Source organism: Lithobates pipiens, unplaced genomic scaffold (genome assembly GCF_037356315.1).
Source record: "Lithobates pipiens isolate NorthernLeopardFrog02 unplaced genomic scaffold, aLitPip1_a1.2 Scaffold_1, whole genome shotgun sequence".
NCBI classification, from domain to species: domain Eukaryota; kingdom Metazoa; phylum Chordata; class Amphibia; order Anura; family Ranidae; genus Lithobates; species Lithobates pipiens.
Window position 1 is genome coordinate 184,832,021 of NW_027507685.1, and position 20,057 is coordinate 184,852,077.

A 20,057-nucleotide genomic window follows, 5' to 3' on the forward strand; every position below is an offset into this window, starting at 1 on the left:
TGCCACCCATCAGTGCCGCCTACCCGTGCCGACCAATCTGTACCCGGTGCCCACCAGTGCCACCTATCAGTGTGGCATATTCGTGCCACCTAATCACTACCCATAAATGCCACCTCATCAGTGCTGTCTCAGCAGCGCCCATCAGTAAAAGAGAAAAAAATACTTATTTACAAAATTTACTGACAGAAACTAAGAGACTTTTTTTTTTTTAAGCTAAAAATAAAAAACCCAGGAGTAATTAAAGGGCACCAAAAGAAATCTCTATTTGTGTGAAGAAACAATTTTACATGGTTACAGTGTAGCATGGCCACGCAAATGTCATTCAAAGTGTGACAGCGCTGAAAGCTGAAAAATGCTCTGAGCACGAAGGGGGTGTAAGTGCCCTGTATTGAGGTGGTTAATAAGTCATTGAACAATATTTGCCGGCATATGCAAGGTCTTCGATAGCTTTTTATATCCTTTTACCATCATTATAAACTTCCATTACCTTGCTACGCAGGTCTTTTGACAGTTCTTTTTTGCTCCCCGTGGCTCAGTATCTAGCTTGCTCAGTACATCCATGTGAGAACTAACAAACTAATTGACTATACACAGACATTAATTTCAATTTAAAAAGATGTGGGAAATTAACCTTTTAACATTGCAATTTTAACGTGTGTGTGTGTATCACCTTGTGTGTGTGTGTGTGTGTGTGTATATGTATATGTATATGTATATGTATATATATATATATATATATATATATATATATATATATGTGTATGTGTGTATATATACATTTTAAATGCTGGTGGGATCTTGTACACCACAAGTCTATCAATTTGAAAAAAATTAAAATGTCTACATGTGTGAGCCACTAACTTAATTTTCATGATTTCTTGACTAGTAGTGTGTCGTTCCAACTCCCCCCCCCCCCCCCAAAAAAAAAAATTAGGCAGCACATGTATTCTTTTAGTGTTATGTCAACATTTTGACCTTTTCACCCAGCAGCAGCCTCCCATAGCAGAGAGAGTCCTGAGCATCAGTTATCTTGGTTACAGTATATAAAAGTCAGTTTCTTTTTTTCTACATTACCATAAATCATGGTAATCACACAATCCTGCTAGACAGGGCCTCCTAACAAACCAATATATAGTGACAGGACAATGCCATGTAACAATAAAAAGGGTAATTGGAGATTAGTTCTGCAGGTGAGAAAACACAGGCTCTGGAAATGGTAATCAAGGGTTTTCACTCATTGAGTGTGTGGGGTTCCAAAATGCATATAAATCGCAGAGAGAAAACTGGATGTTCAGTAGTTTTTTCTAGGTCTGTCAAGTACTGGTCTTGGGTCCTGGAACCTAGTTGCTTTGTAGAGTCTACAGCGGAATGAAGCCCTCAACCATGGCTCCATATTTTGTTGGCAACCAGCACCCAGTGATTGTGACTGTGGCTCAAGGCTCCACCTGGGAGACAGAGGAAGTCTCTGCTTAGGAATTGGGGTTGAAATGGATATTTTGATGATAGGCAACTCCTATCCACATATTGATTAGTGGTTCCAAATTAATAACTACTGCAGTAGGGAACAGACACAAAAGATACGCTCAGCATCTTTCCAAATAACCGTTCTCCTTTTATTATGACGCATGTGAAGGTTTTTATACACATGATTACGTAGGTATCACATTAATATTACAATTGTACGTTTATGGTAACAAGGGGCGTTACATAGGCAGGCTAATTCTAATCAAGACTTGAAAGAATGCAAAACATGCACAGAAAACACTATTAGTGCAGTGTGCACAGTGAGGGCATTATGCAATACATATAAAATAGAATACAATTATATACAGAACCTACAAATTTCCATTACAGTCTCCTCTTTTGATCAATATTTTGATCACTAACCATACCTGCTATCACCTTTAACCTGGAACCTCCACACGCTTAGGTGGAGGTAGTCCTGGCCAAAGAGGCAAAAACTCCATTGTGGAGAAAATAATAGCTGAGCAGCTTTTTTCATTACAAAATGACTTTTCACTGTGAAAAACAAATGATTGATAAGATATATTTACAGAGTACTGGCTGTACACTCCTGTGGCCAGAATGGCCTTCTAGCTTAATTGCTGGTATGCTGACTTATCAGCACATGTAAACACAGACAATTCTACATAAAATGTAAGAGGTACAAAAGACAAATATGACTTCAACGTGCCTAAACTACTTTTCAAATATATGTATCCCTTACAATTAAAGTAATTAAATCAAAAAGTACCCTAGACTGTTATCGCAAGAGGGAAACAAATCAAACACAGAGATTTCTTTCATTTAGTCATATTTGCAGTGTCTGGTGTCGATAAAATAAAACAGTTGGCGAGTCCTTGCCACGCTCAATCCGCTCAAACTCGAATTCTCCATAAAGTGTGTGTATATGTGTGTGTGTATATACAAGGAAGGTTGAACGTTGAAGTATTTGAACTATGGTTTTGGAGAAGACTCTTTAAAGTCCCTTGGACAGCAAGAAGATTAAACCAGTAAATCCGGAAGGAAATCAACCCTGAATATTCACTGGAATATTCACTGGAAGGACAGATCCTGAAGCTGAAACTCAAATACTTTAGCCACCTAATGCTAAGAGAGGACTCATTGGAAAAGACCCTAATGCTGGGAAACATGGAAGAAAAAGGGAGAAGAGGACGACAGAAAACAAGATGGATAGCATCATCGAAACGATGAACATGAAGTTAAGCACGCTCTGGGAGGCAGTGGAGGATGGAAAATCTGGCGCACTATGGTCCATGAGGTCACGAAGAGAAGGACAGTACTGAGCAACAACTATATCTATATCAACATTTTTTACCTTTTTTAAATGTTAAAGTTACACCATCATTATTCTTTCCCGCTGTTGACAGGTTGCACTATACAGCAGCTCAGCCTAATTAGTGTGGAGGTGATCAGTGCTTATGGTAAATGAGTTCTTGCAGGAAATACTTTGTAATAAATATGTTACATTTACACTTGGCATTGACCTTTTGCCATAGGAAACTAGATTTTCCTTGCTGGGAATGGTGAAGAAGGTCAAAAGGCAGTTGAGTCACCATACAGGGAGCTGTGTGCAATACATTAAAATGACTTACTATACCCTGGCTGTTTTTATAGAGGCACTGATTGGCTGGCCCATAGCAAGAGCAGAGTTATTACCTCAGAGCAATGACTAGGAGGATTAAGAGGTATTTATGGCAAATGTTTAGTAGACTTGGGAACTTGATACCAGCTTCATGTATTAAACCTTTGGAAAAAAAAATAGACACAATGAACTTCAATTATGACCTAGAGAACATGGAATTTTAGCATCTGGATTTCATTGTGTGTTTTTTATTTTACAACGTGAAAAATGAGTAAATTAGCAAGGATGTGAAAGTGGAAACTGCTTAGCGTTAGGTAAATGAAATGGATAAGGTGAGAGATGATTACTTCCTTTATTAAACATTGAGATATTGTTATTAAATTCTCACAAAATTATTGTTTATTATGTTTTGTTCTTAATGAACAGCTTTACAAGGCAGGGGCTGAATCCCAGGGTGAATATTGGTTACTTATAATCACAGAAGAGTCTGAGCTGCTGTGAGAAAAATGCAAGCATTGTATTAGTTCCCGCCATTTATCTGTCTAATGGAGGACTCAAGTTTACTTTGCCCAGCTAACACAGGGGATTTGAAACTAACAAGTGGAGCTGGCTAGCCACAAAACATTAAAAAAGGATTGTTGAGCAGCCAACGCTACCTCAGAGCTGTTCATTGTTGATGAAACTGTGAAGTCATTTTCTGTGTTTTTAACACTCAGTTTGGAGACATACCTAATTTGTTGACATTACCAGTTTTCTCTAACCTAATTTTTAAAATGGCAAACATTTAATATTATGATTGAGTATGGATGCAAGAGTACTATGCTACTTATGGTCTGAAGTTCTAGTCCACCAAAAACAAGTACTTCATTATAAGTAGACACCAGTTTGTTAAAATTCCCACCAATGTTTTTATTCCTGTAGCTTGTCCAGTTTAGTGAAAATGGTTGCAGTTTTGGAACGTGTTTCAACTGGGGGGATTTAAAAAGTCACCATTTCAATCAACTTTCATCTATTAAACTAAAATTAGATCAGTTTAGACTAGGGTTGGCTTGACTGGCATTGGTGTCGTACCTTAACTTTTGAATTCTCTTTATTACAAAATTCTTAACTGAAAGAAATTGGTTCTGTATTTTACAGTGCCTTGAAAAAGTATTCATATCCCTTGAAATTTTCTGTTATGAAAATTTTGCAATTTATTGTTATGTTACAACCAAAAACATAAATGTACTTTATTGGGATTTTATAGGATAGACCAACATAAAGTGGCGCATAATTGTGAAGTGGAAGGAAAATGATAAATGGTTTTCAAAATCTTTTACAAATATCTGAAAATTGTGGCATGCACTTGTATTCAGCCCCCCTGAGTCAATACTTTGTAGAATCACCTATCACTGCAATTACAGCTGCAAGTCTTTTTTGGGTATGTTTCTACCAGCTTTGCACATCTAGAGAGTGACATTTTTGCCCATTTTTCTTTGCAAAATAGCTCAAGCTCTGTCAAATTGGATGGAGAGCATCTGTGAACAGCAATTTTCAAGTCCACAGATTCTCAATTGGGTTTAGGTCTGGACTTTGACTGGGCCATTCTAACACATGAATATGCTGTTATCTAAACCATGCCATTGTAGCGCCAGAGTAACGGCGGTTTTCTCATTGATAATAGCTCACGTCTAATACAATTGGTTAATTTCATCTCATTGGATGCATCTTGTTAGTAGGTGTACTCAGCTAATTAACCCTTTTGATGCTAATCTCATTCCTATCACTTCTATTATATCTTTGAAATGTTTTTTTTTTCCCAAATCTGTCAATACATTACAAAGAACAGAGAAGTGTTTCTAAAGCTATTAAATTTATATTTTCAGATCTTGATCTTTAAAGGTGATCAATACACTGCAATCAGTTGGATCTTAAATTAGATGTAATGCAAGAGCCTGTTTGATTTCCTATATTTTGAATTAATTGTTCAAGTGTTTCTTCCCATTATCCATTTTGCCTAAATATGGAGTTGTACAGAGATTGGCCAATCAGATTGCATAGTGCATGACCATCTTAAGTGCCAAATTTGGAATGTAAATGTGCTATGACCCACTTGTATTTTCCTAACGCTATTTCTTGGGCATTATACAAGGCACATGAAAAAACACCCTTTTCAAGACATGCTAGAGTGATCAGGAATCTTCAAACTACGGCTCTCCAGCTGTTGCGGAACTACACACCCCATGAGGCATTGTAAGACTCTGAAATTCACAGACATAACTAGGCATGATGGGCATTGTAGTTCCTGACAAACTGGAGGGCCGTAGTTTGAAAACCCTGTGCTAGACCATTATTATGCCTCCAAAGTTGGGAGTGTGGCATCTACCCAACTTCTCTCTGCTGGTAGACACAATAATCTATCTCTATATATCTCTCTCTCTCTATCTATCTATCTACACACACACACACATACACTGGAAGCAATATACATTGGCCCAGAAGTGAATCTGTACACAAGTAGGTGTGTGTTTTGAGGCCAAATCATTTAGACATGCACACAAACACCACCCCATGTAAAAACAATGAAAAAATTATCTTAATTTGCAAATAAGGATCATCTCTTCCTAAGAGAACAGTGAGCGGGGCATGGTGGTGGGAAGAAATTAGCAGCAGTACAAGCAACTTCCTGTAGGGGTGTGATGTCATCCCTGTGTGCTGGCCACCGCTTCCGGGAACCAGATATGAGCCACGTGTACATATCTCCACGCATACAGCATTTGTGCATCTCACATACACAACGGTTACGTATCTAGATGCATTTGGTGCATCTAGCTGCAGGAACCCAATTTTCATGGAAATTAATATTATAGCGGATGCAGATTTCCAGGACTGGACTAACAGATGTTTATAGTGAAAGGCAACTGGTGTTTTCTATTAAACAAGGTCTAAATGGGCCATTGACATACATCACAGTTGAACTTAGGAATGTGTCTTTGCAAAGTTAAACTAAATGAAATACTTTATTATTTTTTCTTGGGGATAGAGTGCAGAGGAATTAGAAATCGTATCCGTTTTTGGGGATGTCTGCATCACTGAAGACACCTCCCACATTTTGCCACTTTCTCCTTCAAATTTATCCACTTCCTGTCACATAGCCAAACAGGAAGTGACCCTACCAATGTCTTTCCTTGGGGACATACAGGTCAATCTTAATACTTTCCCCATTAGGTAAATTGCACTCTAGCATTTTCATGTGTACACCCAAAATTATTAGGTATCTTGGACTTTGGGGTTTATTTACTAAAGGCAAATCCACTTTGCACTACAAGTGCACTTGGAAGTGCAGTTGCTGGAGATCCGAGGGGGAAAAAGGAAAATAAAAAAACAGCATCTTTGCTTCTACATGATTGGATGATAAAATCACCAGAGCCTCCCCTCAGATTTACAGTGAGTACACCTGTATTGCAGAGTGGATTTGCCTTTAATAAACCCCAAAATACTTAATAATTGTACACAACAAAATGCTAGAGTGCAATTTGCCTAATGAGGACAGTAGTTAGATTGACCTGTGTGTCCCCAAGGAAAGACATTGGTAGGGTTTTACCCTCACTTCCTGGAAGTGAAGCCAATTTTCAGAAAAGGGACACAAAGCCCAACCTAAAAAAATACAAGCAGGGGTTCTAACACTCGCTTGGTTTCCCTCAAAGGCCCACAATTAGAATAGGATTGTCCTGAGCTTGATTTTAGCTCAGTGCTATAAATCAGTGGTTCTCAACCCTGTCCTAAAGCACCCCCAACAGGCCATATTTGCAGGTTTACCTTCATCTTGCACATGTGCTTTAAATCGAAGTCAATGGCTTTTTATTTTGGTTATCTAAGATAAATTCCCAAAACATGTCCTGTCGGGGGTACTTGAGGACTGAGGCTGAGAACCACTGCACTAAAATGACAAATGTAATACTTATCTCTCTGTAAGAGAAAGTTGTTTTTAGACAAATCACACCCTTTTTTTTGTTTTGCCATGCAAATCAGCCTAGTTAAGCTGCAGCTGGGAAATCTGTTGCATGAAAATTGTTTGGGGGGGGTGGAGCGAGTGTAAAATGCATTGCTTGGATTGAGCATGCATCTGCAAAACAAATTATTGACACAACACATAAAACATAAAAATTTGCTACAGATTTTATTGGTCAACAAAACAGGACCTGGAAAAGAGCAAGGAAGGCAAAAAACACATGTATGTTAATTTGAGACACTAACAGAATATTCTTTTGAGGTCTGACCATTTTGCAGAGGAAATTACCAGGAGTTAAAAGGACTGCGTCCACAAATGGACAGTCTCTTAAGGATTTAAACATTTGTAGTCACAACAGCTTGAGGAAGATTTTGCAAAATAATGCAGCACAGACAATTAAATCAAAGTGACGGGGGGGGGGACCCCAGCTGGTCACAGACGGCTCCCACATTCTGTATGTATCAGGAAGTTAGCTTTTCAGGTTATTCTAAGAGCCATACCCTCTGTGGATAAAATCAAATGGAGCCACATTTCCCATGTCACCTTGTATTTTTCTTCCTGCTGTCTCACGGTATGCACCAGGTCTTCCATTCTCCTAATGTCTTCTACTTTCTGAATCCAGCTAGCTACTGTTGGTGGGGACTGACTTTTCCAGTAAATCGGGATGCAAGATTTCGCAGAGTTTAACAAATGACATATGACTGATTTTTTATATTTCCTAATCAACATTGTATTTGTAGCAGAAAGAAGGCCTGGTCATTTGGGATCACGTAGTTTGTGAATTTCTGTATAGTCCTTCTGATTACAGACCAGAAGTGTGATAGCTTCCGGCAAGGCCAAAATATGTGGAGCAACATGCCTCTGTCCCCCTGACATCTCCAACACAGTGCAGAGGTGATCGGGTAGTAGGTATGCAAGACTCGTGGGGTCAAGTACCACCGTGTCATGAGTTTGTAGTTGGTTTCTTGTACTTTGGTACATATAAAGAATTTGAGTGCTAGTGCTATCACGCGTTGGGTCTGGCCCAACGTGAACGTACAGTTCTGTTTTCTTTCCCATTTATTTATATATATTGGGGGGGTGTTTTCTGTCAGATCAGGAGGTTGTAGGTTGTGGATAAGGTTCTTGGAAGTCTGTCCTCTCCCGAGCAGAGAGTTTCCAAGGGGGTGAGGGGTCTGTCAAACTCATGGGGATTAGGTATAGATCTAAGGAAGTGTCTGAGACGTATTGCCATCCAAAATGACAATTTGAAGGTACCGGTTTCACGATTTGTTTTGAACAAAATATCTGTATATATGTGTAGAGTTCAAGTCCTTAAACATATCGCTAGTCTGAGGGTCTAGTCCCGGAGGAAATTTTGGATTCCCTATAATAGGATATAAGGGTGAATTTGGTGTGGAAAGCGAATGGGTAAAGCATGCATGAGACCCCACCTGAATAGTCGTCCCTATCAGTGGGTGATTCTTGACCTCGGTGGGGAGGTGTTTCCAGCACCATACCGAGCCCTGTAAGGGTATCTGTGTCTGCGCCTGTTCCAGGCTTGTCCACAGTTTCAACTTCTGGTGACGGCTCCAGTCTATAATTCTACCCAGCTGAACTGCCTGATAGTATTTCTTCACGTCGGGAATCGCGAGCCCTCCAGTGATTTTTGGCAGAGAGAGAAAAGAACGGGGTATTCTCGCTTTTCTGTTAGCCCATATAAATTTGTATAACTGACCATGGACCTGTTTAAAAAAGGTCATAGGGATACTGATCAAGAGAGCCTGCAGCGGGTATAGGAATTTAGGTAATATACACATTTTAATAAGATTGCATCTGCCAAACCAAGAGTGAAAGCCCCCCCCCCCCTGCCACCCTTCTAACAGGGAGCGGGTTTTAGCCAGTAGAGGGGGAAAATTGAGTTGAAAGGTGTGATTGAGGTTAGCTGGGATGTAGGCGCCTAAGTACTTCAAGGCAGTCTCTGTCTATTTTAAAGTTAAAATTGGAGCGTAATGTCTGCATGGTCGAATTGGAAATGCCTACTCCCATGGCCTCTGACTTGTTAAAAGTTTATTTTCAGGTTGGATATATTCCCAAAGATATCGAATTCCTGGAGAAGAGCAGATCGTCCGCGTAAGCTGAGCCCTTGTATTGTGTGTCACCTACCAAAAGTCCTCTGTCTGGGTTGTTTTTAATTTTAGATATAAATCGCTCTAGTGATAAGGCAAATAGGAAAGGAGACAAAGGGCAGCCCTGTCACATCCCATTACGAATCTGGAGGGGATCTGATAGAATGCTATTGACTTTGACTTGAGCAGAAGAAGTAGAGTAGATTTGAGAGATCCATGTCAACATGGTTTCCCCCAGCCCTATTTGCCTAAGGACTGCGGTCATATAGCTCCAGTCAACTTGATCAAAGGCTTTCTCTGTGTCAGTGTTTATAAATATTGATGGTATGTAAGTCTTAGGCCGCGTACACACGCGGGGACTGTTTGCTCAACTTTGTCCGCTGAACAGTGTTTCGGCGGACAGTCCGCTCGTGTGTGGGCTTTCAGCGGACAGTTTCAGCGGACAGTCTGCTGAACAAAGTTTTTCGGAAATTCCAAAAAACTGTCCGCTGAAACTTTGTTTCAGCAAACAGTCCCCTCGTGTGTAGGCTTGTTCGTCAAACTAAGTTCCGCGCATGCTCAGAAAGGATTTACACGCCGAAGTTTGCATTGCAGTGTATAGGACGTCGTATTTTTCGTCCCGTCGTACGTGCCGTTCACGTCATCGCGCACGGTTTCAGCGGACTGTTCGTTCGTCGTGTGTGGGCAAGTCCGTCCATGCTAATTTTGAGCGGACTGTCCGCTGAAACTGTTTGACGGACAAAGTTGAGCGAACAGTCCCCGCATGTGTATGCGGCCTTATTGGCTACGTGTATCAGGTTCAGCACTTTGTGCTGTCCCTAGCTTCTCTAGTGGGAATGAAGCCTACTTGGTCTAGGTGAATCAAAGATTGTAAATGGCGGGCTAGACGTGTCGCTAAAATCGTAGGGAATAACTTACGGTCTATATTAAGAAGTGAAATCGGCCGGTAACTGCTGCACACTGTGGGGTCTTTATCCTCTTAAAAGGAAAACATTTATAATAAACCAAAAAATTGGAAGGGACATGGTAAATAAGTCCATAAATGAACAAGACCCAGGTAACCTAGAGAACAAAAACACCGGCTTTAAAGCACATAAAAAATGTAAACAAAACATAGGCGGCAGCAAATGTCTCATAAGCAGACCACTAAGAAGCCACCACTACAAGAAACCTGAGACACTGAATTTCAAAAGAGCCAACTTCCCTAAACTTCAAACCTTACTAGAAGGCATAAATTGGGATAAAATCTTAGGAACAAAGAACGCGGAGGAGAGATGGGTTTGCTTTAAGAGCATATTAAATAAGGGCATTAGGCAATGCATCCCATTGGGTAATAAATTTAAAAGAGCGAACAAAAGTCCTGAGTGGCTTAACTCCAATGTAAAAATGCATATAAAAGCAAAGGAGAAGGCCTTCAAAAAATAAAAGGTTGAGAGATCATCATCAACATTCAGACTTTATAAAGAATACAACAAGAAATGTAAGTGTTCAATAAGGACAGCTAAGATAGAACATGACACATAGCGGAGAAGAACAAAAAAAATCCCAAGAAATTCTTTAAGTATGTAAATAGTAAAAAAGGAAGGACAGACCATATTGGCCCCCGTAAAAAATGAGGAAGGACATCTGGTTACAAAGGATAGGGAGATGGCGAAGGTATTGAATGTATTCTCCTCAGTCTTCACGAGGGTATTGGGGGGCTACAGTAACCAAAACTGCAGTGTTTAGCCTCAAGACACATCACAGGAAACACCTCCATGGTTAACAGAGGGAAGAATTAAAATTAGACTTGGGAAACTTAACATTAATAAATCACTTGAACCAGATGGCTTGCACCCGAGGGTACTTGGGAAACTCAGTCAAGTAATTGCCAGACCATTGTTCCTAATTTTTACTGACAGTCTACTGACTGGAATGGTACCAGCTGATTGGAGAAAAGCCAATGTAGCACCGATATTTAAAAAGGGCCCAAAATACATCCCTGGGACTTAGACCAGTTAGCCTAACATCAATAGTATGTAAACTCTTTAAGGGGATGATAAGGGACTATATACAAGATTTTAATAATGAGAACAGTATCATTAGCAGTAATCGGCATGGATTCATGAAGAATCGTTCTTGTCAAACCAATCTACTAACCTTCTACGAGGAGGTGAGTTGTCAGTTAGATAAAGGAAGGCCCGTAGATGTGGTGTATCTGGATTTTGCAAAAGCATTTGACACAGTTCCCCATAAACGTTTACTGTACAAAATAAAGTCCATTGGCATGGACCATAGGGTGAGTACATGGATTGAAAACTGGCTAAAAGGGTGAGTTCAGAGGGTGGTGATAAATGGGGAGTACTCGGAATGGTCAGGAGTGGGTAGTGGGGTCCCCCATGGTTCTGTGCTGGAACCAATTCTACTTAATTTGTTCATAAACGACCTGGAGGATGGAGTAAACAGTTCAATCTCTGTATTTGCGGATGATACTAACCTAAGCAGGGCAATAACTTCTCCGCAGGATGTGGAAACCTTGCAAAAAGATCTGAACAAATTAATGGGGTGAGCAACTACATGGCAAATGAGGTTCAATGTAGAAAAATGTAAAATAATGCATTTTTGGTGGCAAAAATAAGATTGCAATCTATACACTGGGAGGGAGAACCTCTGGGGGAATCTTGGATGGAAAATGACCTGGGGGTCCTAGTAGATGATAGGCTCAGCAATGGCATGCAATGCCAAGCTGCTGCTAACAAAGCAAACAGAATATTGGCATGCATTAAAAAGGGGATCAACTCCACAGATAAAACTATAATTCTCCTGCTCTACAACACTCTGGTCCGGCAGCACCTGGAATATGCTGTCCAGTTCTGGGCACCCGTGCTCAGGAAGGATGTACTGGAAATGGAGCGAGTACAAAGAAGGGCAACAAAGCTGATAAAGGGTCTGGAGGATATTAGGTATGAGGAAAGGTTGCGAGCACTGAACTTTATTCTCTCTGGAGAAGAGACGCTTGAGAGGGGATATGATTTCAATATACAGATACCACAGTAGGGATAAAACTTTTTCGCAAAAGGGAGTTTAACAAGACCCGTGGCCACTCACTCATTAAAATTAGAAGAAAAGAGGTTTAACCTTAAACTACGTAGAGGGTTCTTTACTGTAAGAGCGGCAAAGATGTGGAATTCCCTTCCACAGGTGGTGGTCCCACTGAGGGGCATTGATAGTTTCAAGAAACTATTAGATAAGCACCTGAACATACCTGAACATACAGGGATATACAATGTAATACTGACATATAATCACACACATAGGTTGGACTTGATGGACTTGTGTCTTTTTTAAACCTCACCTACTATGTAACTATAAAATACTCTACGTTTTTGAATAGTAGCTTGTGAAATGTCTGCAAAAATCTAGATTTTCAAATCTGGAGGTTCTCTGGCATATCGCATGATTGCTTCTTTGACCCTTAAGAAATTTCGGGGGAAAAAAGGGCCCTGTGAATGCGGTCAATCTCCATATGGATTTCATCAAAATCTGGTACAGAAGATTGCATGAAAGAGTACGGTAAGTGTTAGAAGTGAGATCTTTAACTGTTTCCAGCAGTCCCCGCATATGGAAATGATATCTTCTGGCCCAGTTTTCAAGGCCAGTTTTAGTGTTGGCTTCCTCTAGGTGGTCTTGATGCTAGGTAATCATGGTGAAATTTCACACCATTCTATAGACAGTACCATCAACTTTGGATTCAATGCTGTCTAATCGACAACCCAATGCCTGAAATTCTTGCTTCGTGTCGGAGGCTAATTTAGTGGTAGCCTTCCCCAATTCATGCTGCAGCATGTCGGCAAAGCGGGCAAGGAGGAGTGTCCGGGGAGTATGATGGTGCATTTAAAGAAGCTGATGACCCATCAGGACTGTCAGTGTCTGTGTCCTGGCCACTGGTTTGGCTGAGGAAGATGTCTGCCATGTCCCTCTCCAGGGCAAAGGAAGCATGGGAAGCATGGCCTGGAGATGAGAGGCCTGTGAGGGGGATCTGGCATGGCTGGAAGGAGTACAGGGAGGATCAGCTGGCTCACATGGAAGAAAAAAGGCTTTGGGGGAGTCCACATTGCGTGTCCCCAGGCCAAGGGGGTTTCTCTTTGTCCTGCTGATACCATGGCTGCATCTTCCCCTTCCCTGCCCCGCTGACCTAGTGGACATGGAGCTGGCCTCTGTGGTATTCACCCACTGTTCCAACACGGCTCTTGAGCAAGCAGGGTAAGAGGGCTGCTTGTGGAGCCTGGAAATGCTGGAAGTGTGCGGAGCTGTTTGGGCTTGCATCAGCTTGTGCTGCCCATGCATGTGTTCCCATGTTCAGACTTTAATCCATTTTGTTCCTTGCAGCAAAAATTGCTTGGAAGAAACCAGTCGTGGATCTAGCTGTTATGAAACGTAAACTGGCATGGATAATGCTCCATTAAAACTGGTTTGTATCTTGAAAGATAGGACTGCCAAGTTTGACCAAGTTTGGGATCCTTGGATACCTTCAACTTCCAGCTGATTGAGGAGTGTGGGTGTTTGGACGGCATTTTTCCTTTTTGCTTTTGTCCATTCCTTTCTCCCCCTTTCTTGTCATCTGCTGCATGCACTCTGAATATCTCCTAAACTGTGAAAATGTAGGCAATATTCACAGTTCCTACAGGTAAGCCTTATTTATAGGCTCATCTGTAGGTACAAGTGGTATTACTGTTTACTACCACTTTAAGAGGACAAAATCCATACTTTATTATAAATCGCACTGTAGGAGGATAAAACCAGAAAGCTGAACCAGAAAAGAAGAAAAAAAATTAATACATTCGACTGATTACATCTTGATACATAAGTAATAGTACTTTACTGGATAGTATACAATACATATGTTCATCCCATTATTATAGAATGTGAAGGACCTCATAATCTCAATATGTTTCATGAAACCGTTCACGCAATCAGGAGTTTTGATGTTGCCGATGGGTGCCTATAATCTATGTAATCAACAAGTTTAATTAACCACTTTGTTTATGGCTGGGTGGGAGCTTTCCTGTTCTGAGTGGACATACCGTACATCGCTCAGAACTGGTGCCTGCGTACCGCCCGCTATTCTGTGAATACTGTGATTTGATTGTGACCGTGACAGATCAAGACATGGGCACTGTCATTGGCCATCCTCATCATGTGATGGAGGGGGGGGGGGAGCAGGGGATGCTGCAGCCTCTGCTTACAGCTCTCAGTGTAACTGATGATTTTACATAGAGCTGTCATAAATCACACAGACTGCAGCCATGCCCACCCAGTGCACCAAGCACCACTTTCCCTGTCCCATGAACATCTGTAGCAGTGCGCACAACATCTGTCAGTGTACCAGTGTCCCATCAACATCTGTACCAGTGTATCAGTGCACAAAAACATATGCAATAGTGTTCCATCGCAACATTAACATCTGTAAGTGTCCACCGGTGGACGATCAACATCTGTCACAGTGTACAAGTCCACATAAAGTGTACCAGTATCCGACCAATAAATAGATTTAAAGCAAGTTTGTAAATTTCATTCAAAAAAACGCTGCACAAATACCGTGTGACAATAAAAACTCCCCATTTTATTCTCTAAGACCTCTGCTACATAAATATATAATGGCTGAGATTTCTAAGTAATTTTCTAACAAAAATACAGATTATTTACTTGTAAACAAAAATTATCGGAAGAAGGCCTGGTTTTAAAGTATATAATGCCTGAAGTACTACTTGGATGTTGCACCTCTCTGGTGGTTAGGCTGTGAAAAAGTCTCACATGTGGTATTGCCATACTCGGGATGAGTAGCAGAATGTGTTGTGGGGTGTAGTTGCAAGTATGCCTATGCTGTGTGTGAGAAATAACATGACAAATCATTAATTTTCCATAGAATTATAGGAAAACAATTACAAGTTAAAAAAACACGCCATGCCTCTTACTAAATACCCTAAATGGTCTGCTTTCCAAAAGGGGGTCATTTGGGGGGTATTTGTGCTGTTCTGGCATGTTAGGGCCTCAAAAGGTGAGATAGGCCGTCAGTATATCAGGTGTGATCAATTTTCAATGATTGGCATCATAGCTTGTAGATTCTATAACATTTACACAGACCAAATAATATATACACAGATTTGGGTTGTTATTTTCCAAAGTAATGTAGCAGTATACATTTTGGTAAAAATTTATGAAGAAAAATTACTTATTTGCAAAATTTTATAACGGAGACTAAGAGAAACACTTTTTTTTTCCACCAAAATGTTTGGTCTTTTTTCATTTGTAGCTCAAAATAAAGAAAACCCAGTGGCGATTAAATACCACCAAAAGAAAGCTCCTATTTGTGTCAAGAAAAAAAAAATGATTACGCTTTCATATGAGTACAGTGTTGCTAAAAATTAGCCTGGGCGGAAAGGGGGTGAAAGTGCTCAGTATTGAAGTGGTTAAAAAAAAAGGGGGGGGGGTGAACACATTGAGATTATGATTTCCTTCACCTTCTATATTCATGAGATGAACATATTTATTGTATGCTATTCATTGAAGTTATATTACTTATGTATCAATGTGTAATCAATCAAATTTATTATTTTTTTTGTCTTTTCTTGTGCAGTTTTCTGGTTTTAATCTACCTTGCGATGGTAATAAAGTGTCAATTTTGGAGAATTTCTTTTTTTTTTTTTTTTACCCTGGTGTGCCATGGTGTGCTGTGACCTCTTGAAAAATCCCTGGGGCAATTATGGAGCTGCTGAGAGGGTTTGGGTTTTGTATTTCCCCTCCCGACATGCACCTGAGGAACCCTGCTTTACAGCCTAGCTCAGTTATTGTTAGTGACTTGAGTTAATTTGTTCCCTGTGCAAGCCCCCGTCTAGAAGTATTGGCTACGATGACCTGCAGACCTAGGGGGTACTTGCACGCTACAGGTGCACTCTTGGCATGGTTTTTGTTTTAAGATGTTTGGTGGGATCTTCCAGGTTGATCCTGTTTTGAAAGCTGCAACATAATTGTTGAGTCCTTCTGGATTGCACCCCATACTTCTAAAGATTTCTTTAATGTGGATGTCTACGTAGTGATAACCCCTGACCGGGCTACTAGAAATCAATTGGGTCCACTTTACCTGATCAGAGGCTGCCGTCCCAGAAGCACTCTGACAAATTATGTGCTGGTGTGTATTTTTACCTTTATTGCAGATCTTGAACAAATGCAGCAACAAAGATGTAGGGTTGCAGGATATTAAAGGCACAAAACCTTGAAGACCAATTCCCTGAAAATACTGTGCTTGCCTCCACTAATGATGGGTCCTCTATTCTTTGCCATGCCTCTTTAACCTACTCGGTACCCACCTCCATTCTAGGTTAGTCTCACCTGTGTGACTTAAGCTTTAATATTCTACTGCTCTCATAGGACAGGAGAAAATAGACAAGGAGCAGCTTGAGAATTAATAAGATGAATGGACTATTGAAGGGTAGGCAAATGCAATGCATATAACAAACAAGACAAGCAAATAGATTAACTGACGGGCAGGTTAGCCTCACCTATGGCCATTAACTTATGCAGAAGTAAGGTTAAGCCCTATTACAGTAGTCCACACACAGTATCCATGATAATAGCATCAACCCTGAAAGCATGGATGGCATAAAAGAAACCTCACTGTAATTCTTAGCAACAGCTACTCAAACAACATTCCTGGGTGCACTCTATGCATACAGCCCCAATAGCAGGTGGGTGTATCCTGAAAAAGGGGATCTAAAGTACCTGATGCCTAATTGTCAAGGTTAGCCAGCTGTCATTGGGGCCCTTCTGTAAAGTGGTGCTCATGCAGCGGTCTCTTTTTAATGTTGTTCGGAAGAGATGGCACATGGTCTGTTAGGTAAGGATCTGCATTAACTGTAGGTGGTAAGAGATTAAACTCTTTAGCTCCACTCACCAATCTTGGCATACAACAGGTCTTGGCAGCCAGTCGGCCCAGTAGTCTTAGTCCACACAATCTTGCAATCAGGTCCTCTCTGAGGTGGCCACACACAGCAACCAGTTTTCCCAGCTCAGGTTCCAAGAGACAGCAGCTCTCTGTGTCTGTCTGTTGGTCTGGTCCTCACAGGCTCTGTCCTCTGTGTAAGAAAACACGGCATAGGTGTGCTCACACTGCTTTCCCCACACTGTCTACCTGGTGTCCTGCGCAGACCCCAGAAACAGGTCTGTACTTGTTGGCTCCCCACTCTGTTCTGCCCCAATTTTTGCAGATTTACCCAGGAAAAAGTCTGTCTCTCCTTCTCTGAGTGCAGGGAATCCTGGGTATTAAAATCTGCAGCTCCATTGACTTGTGTTGTGCAGTGCCCCTTTAAGATTTAAAAATTTCCCAGAATCCTCACTGTCTGCATAGCAAGTCCTCTCCCCGCCTCTGATTGGCTTAAAGTGGTTGTAAACCCTTACAAACCACTTTGACCTACAGGTAAGCCTAGATTAAGGCTTACCTGTAGGTCCAAGAAATATCTCCTAAACCTATACGGTTTAGGAGATATTTGCCCGAAGTCAGGCACTGCTGTCTACGGCGCATGCACCGTAGACAGCGGCGCACAGGCGCACTATTGTCAATGACGAAGATGCCTCGCGTGTCGGCTTCCGTGCACATGCGCATGCGCAACGTCATCGCGGCTTCGCCGAATGACAGCAGCGGAGCTGCGAGACCCCACCTAGAAGATGGATGCGCCGGACTACAGGTGACTTTGCTGGCTCCTGTCAGGTAAGTGACACATAATGGACTACTATGCGATGCATAGTAGTCCATTATGCTTTGCCTTTGCAGGGAATGAAAGAGGAAGTAAACCCATTAGGGTTTACTTCCTCTTTAAATCATTTGCAGCCAAGGAGGAGGGAGCAGGAGCAAGCCAGGGAATTTCACATGGAGCTGTTCTGGTCAGCTGCGGTAAGAAAGGGGATAGAACCCAGCTGCATTCTGTATTGCCAATCGACCACTGCTAGTGGGTAAGGGGGTGCAACAGGAGATCACCTGGTTACATCCTGTTCCAGCAGGATTTGGCTCTTAAGTAGCAGCTTCAAAATGTGGCTGAAGAAAAAGACAGCCAGTTGTTCTGAGACCCAAGGCTGGCCCAAGACAATGCGTCCAAGAATGAAATGTTGCTCCCCCCCCCCCCCCAAAAGAAAATGAAGCCCACCAAAATCATGATAATTAAAACTAAAATTACATTTATCAGGAAGTCAGATTTACATGCAACAGAACCTTCCATATGCAAAATGATATGACATACCATTATGTTCAATTTCAAGGCACAGGCTAAGGCAGTATATAGGGTATTATAGGGGCAGGGGGAGTAGCCCGGGGGGGTAGTTGTCGTCATGACACACACAACTGCTGGAAAAAAATCTTGGACATCAATTTGTTGGATAAATAGAAGAGAGGGAGAGGTGGCTGTGGCTCAACTTGCTGCCCCTCTCAAAGTGCTGCCTGGGACCCATGGAAGGGCAGGCCCTGCTGAGACCCTATATGAGCAGTCATCAGTGAGCAGTTCTGTACCTGCAGTTTCAGGCACGAGGCACCATCCCTCCATTCAAGTTTCCACAGCAAAGTTTCCTAAAGTGGTTGTATACCACTTTAGGAAACTATATACGGTGAAGTGACTGGCCTCCAGCGACGCAAAGAGATGAAACAAATGCTCCTACAAGCTGTACCTGTTTATCTGCAGTGCTCTCTTCTCTACAGCTGTTCAAACTGCAGAATTTATACAGCTTGCCTGAGCTTTCATAAAGCAGGGAGTTGAGGCTGTCAATCACTGGCTGTGTGCTAGAGTTCACTCCCCTGCCACTGTTTTCCCCCTGTCACCTTTTTTCCCTTGGTGTCAGGGAAACTGTCAGCAGTGACTCATGCAGCTAGCAGAGGAACGACACAACAATGACACTTTTAGTGCTCTGTATTGAGACACAGTATAAAGTATATGCTTTGTTCATATTTCATGTCGGAGGTTTACAGCCACTTTCAAGTCCATATTCCCTCAGGCCCTCAGCCATAACACAAACAATGAGGGAGGATTTGAGACCATAGCGGACTCACGAATGCTCACATCGGGACAAGAAAGCTCAAGAATATAATAAATGAAAAAATTGTAAACTTTATTAGAAAATTCACGCAAACATCTTAACCACTTCAGCCCCGGACGATTTTACCCCCTTCCTTACCAGAGCACTTTTTGCGATTCAGCACAGTGTCGCTTTAACTGATAATTGCACGGTCGTGCAACGTTGCACCCAAAGAAAATTGACGTCATTTTTTTTCCCACACATAGAGCTTTCTTTTGGTGGTATTTGATCACCCCTGCGGTTTTATTTTTTGCCCTATAACCAAAAGAAGAGCGTCAATTTTGAAAAAAAAAACAATATTTTTAACTTTTTGCTATAATAAATATCCCATTTTTATACGTATTCTTCTACATATTTTTGGTAAAAAAAAAATCGCAATAAGCATCTATAGATTGGTTTGTGCAAAAGCTATAGCGTCTACAAAATAGGGGATATATTTATGGGTTTTTTTTTTTTTTTTTTTTTTTTACTAGTAATGGCGGCGATCCGCGTTTTTTTTTTTTTCGTGACTGCGACATTGTGACTTGCATATCGGACACTTTTGACACATTTTTGGGACCATTCACATTTACACAGCGATCGGTTTTATAAAATTGCACTGATTACTGTGTAAATGTGACTGGCAGGGAAGGGGTTAACACCAGGGGGCGCTACAGGAGTGAATATGTTCCCTATGGGAGTGATTCTAACTGTGGAGGGAGGGGACTCACAAGGGGAGGAGACTGGTCGGTGTTTCTTTGTACTGGGAACACACCAT